This window comes from Echinops telfairi, unplaced genomic scaffold (assembly GCF_000313985.2).
Source record: "Echinops telfairi isolate 266 unplaced genomic scaffold, ASM31398v2 ScPeMD7_2565;HRSCAF=3150, whole genome shotgun sequence".
Taxonomy (NCBI): domain Eukaryota; kingdom Metazoa; phylum Chordata; class Mammalia; order Afrosoricida; family Tenrecidae; genus Echinops; species Echinops telfairi.
In genome coordinates, this window is record NW_022106463.1 from 11,553,409 (window position 1) to 11,556,699 (window position 3,291).

Sequence of the window (3,291 nt, forward strand, 5' to 3'; positions counted from 1 at the left end):
CCCCCACAGCCGGCAGAGCTGCCCCTGGGGCCATGGCCACTGTCCTGCAGAGGAAGCAGCCTGCCTCCTCTTCCCCGGAGGGCCAGCTGCTGGGCCTGCACTGCTGACTGGGATCGGCGGCTGAGGGGGTCCCCGTCCACCACCGATCCACTCAGAGGCACATATGTACACATAAACGTCACACCTCCCGGGCCTCCTCCCTCAGGGAGGCAGTTTGCATTTACAACTGTGAGAGATCTTCCGTCTGCCGGACACACACACACATAGACAGAGGATTTCCTATTTTAACACGTGTGCAAGGGTTCCCCCAAACTAGCTGTCTGACGGAAGTGGCTAACGCGAGGGAAGAAGGCACGGCACAATCACTTGTGTCTGAATGAACTTTGGGCTGGACTATGTCTGCCCCCGCGCCCCAGCCCCCAGTGTATGGCCCTCAGCCTGGTCCGTCTTCATATCACCTGGGGGAGGGGGGCGGCAGGGGGGTCAGTATCAGCTGGTGAGCGGACTCTCTAGAAAACACCACGGATGGGGTGGTCCCTGCCACGGCTCAGCACTCATCCCCACAGTAGGGGCTTCTTTTCCTCGGGACTGCTGCTGAAACGAGGCCCTGGCACGTTAAGACTAGAACATCAATATAGCTCATATCAATAATATAGGCTAATGACGTGCGTATGGTGACCGAAACGCTCGCCTGGTGCTGTCCGGAAGTACATCCTGCGTCCCACCCCCACCCCCACCCAAGACAGGCCCTCCTGCTCTTGGACTGCCAAGCAGCTTTGAAAGATTCTAAGCGGCTCTCAACCTGTGGGTTGCGGCCCTTTTGGAGGTCGAACGACCCTTCCACAGGGGTCGCCCAATTTACCACAGTAGCAGAATGACAGTGATAAAGTCGCAAGGGAAATCACGTTATGGTTGGGGGTCACCCCCACACGAGGAGCTGGGTCAAGGGTCGCAAATTAGGAAGGTGGAGAGCCCCTGAGTCTAAGGGCCCTGGGTGCCCGCGTTGCAAGTCGGGCAGTTCCTCACAAGGGCAGCACTGCAAACCCATCAGCTGCTCCCAGGGAGAAAGGTGGGTGGCAGGCAGGGAAGCCCACGCGCGGGGTTGCTCCATCCGGCACTACAGCGTCACGTGAGCAGGGACCCGCTCGAAGGCCCTGAGCTTGTTTGCTTGTGTGTTTCCGGCACACCGCGGGGAACTGGATGGGCTTTACGTAGCTATAGAACGTGGCAGCGGCAAGGCCCGCCTAGATCAGCCTGGGATGGGAACTCCTAGGGGCCAAGACCACCCTGGCCTCTCTCGCTCAGTGGCACGGCTGCACACCGGAGTCACAGGATAGTGTAGAGGTCAGGGGTGGGGGCGGTGGTTAAGCAGGGGCCCTCTCTCTCTCTCTCAAGACCAGCTGCAACGCTGTGAGGCTCCTTTGGACCAGAGTTTCCAAACGTATTTCCCCTACGCCCCCTTCCAGAAAAAAGACAAAACCAGAAAAGGACTCAGTGCCCCCCCAGCAAAGAAACCCGTTGGTGAAACCCATTTTCAGACTCCCCCATTACCCCCATCGTTCCAGCACTGCCCCCCAAGGCCCGGGGCACCCACTTTTGTAAACTCAAATGGATTCGATTTTGTACTCAGCCCAGGGTTGATGGAAGCCAGTGTCCCCATCAGGTGTGTGCTGTCCCCACACAGGAACTCTGTCCACCCACCTAGCCTCCCACCGGGACCCTGTGACCAGCCAGCGTCGGGTCCCCAAGGCAAATGCAACCAAAGATCAGAAGGAAATGCAAGGCGGGTGGGTGGGAGTGGGTGGGGGACAAGATAGAGGAGGCAAGCAAGCTCCCCGTGGTGGGGGCTAGGGCGGGAGCAGAGGGCAGCCCCACCAGGGACAGGCATGCTGGCCATCCGGCCAGAAGGAAGCCGGCAGAGCCGGTGTCTGGCCCAGCCAGGCCGTTTGACGGAGCACAGAGCAGTGGGGACAGAGGCGAGAGCAATGGGATGATGTCCCAAACTGACCGTCTGCTTGTCTGAGGGCCACAGTGTCACAGGCCCACCAGGGAAGATGTGGATGGGAGGCTGGTGCAGTTGACTGTCGGAGAAAATGCTCAGGATGGACACGGTGCAGGCGGAGTGCCTGCTGCCCGCAGGAGGGACGCCCTCCCTCGGAGAGGACAAGACTGGCCTGGCCCTGCCCGCTCACTGGGAGCCACCTCACCCTGCGGTCAGAGGGCAGGTGGGATCCAGGACCCAGCGTGTGGCTCAGCCCTCAGGAAGAGCAGGGGGAGCCCGGGCCAGCCCTGCAGGCCACAGCCCTGCTGCTGCCCAGAACGAGCAGGAGCCAGAAGCCATGGAGACGTCAGCCCTCTGAGCGAGGGGACACTAAGAATCTAGCATCAGGACTCCCTGGAGACCCAGATGCCGCAGGGACGCGGCTAAGATCCTTGGGGCGGCAGGGATGGGGTGATGGAAGCTCACGGGACCAGAGAAACTGGACTTCCCTGCCTACTTCCCACCATGCTCAGGCTGCCTGGGTCAGCGAGGACAGGTAGGGCCAGGGAGGAAGTGGGGTGCAGCCGGGGCCATACAGAGGCGGGTGGGAAAGGACACAGCACACAGCATGCCTCCCACAGACAGACGCAGCTGAGCAGCCGACACAGGGCGCTGGGGGCCCACGCTGCTTTAAGGGTGGCCCCCTCACTGTCTGGGTCCAGCGTGCCCATCGGCGGTCTTGTGTGCAAAGAGCCCGCCTGAAACATTTCCGATTGATTTGCTTTTTGCTTTTTGCCAAACTCCCCCTCCCTGTGGGCATGAGGCATTTCCCAAGGGGCTGGTGTGTTTCAAAACCCACCACTACGGCACGCTGTATCGAGCTATCTGTGAGGGGGTGGGGTCAAGCTATCTGTGAGGGGGTGGGGGGCCCACACCCTGGCATCGTTTGGTGTAAAATCACCATGGACAGCCACATACGGCCAGCAGCGCCTGTTCTGCTCGCTGGCAGAAGGCCAGCCTGGATTCTCTCCGGGAGCCTGAGTCTGCACGGGCAGTCTCGCATCCAGGAGGTTCTGGGCTTTAAAACAGCATGAACTCAGTCTCGCTGCGTGACCCCCTGGTGTGGGTCACGATGGCCCACGCCCCTGGGGGCAGCACCAGAGGGGGGAGGCACCCACCGCACAGGCTGGGCGGTCAAGCTGCCTGACAACCACAAAGTGGCCCGGGTGTGCGCCGCAGCCTTGGGGGGCTCTCCTGAGAGGCACCCGTCTGTCGGGTGGGGGCCTCTTTTCAAACAGACACCCCCCCCC

At 61.2% G+C, this 3,291-nt stretch overlaps 1 protein-coding gene across 1 annotated transcript in view; it reads right to left on the reverse strand.

Moving 5' to 3' along the window:
• DCLK1 (doublecortin like kinase 1) overlaps positions 1 to 3,291 on the reverse strand; it is a 161,594-nt gene that overhangs the window by 7,975 nt on the left and 150,328 nt on the right. The gene's annotated exons all lie outside the window — the stretch shown is intronic.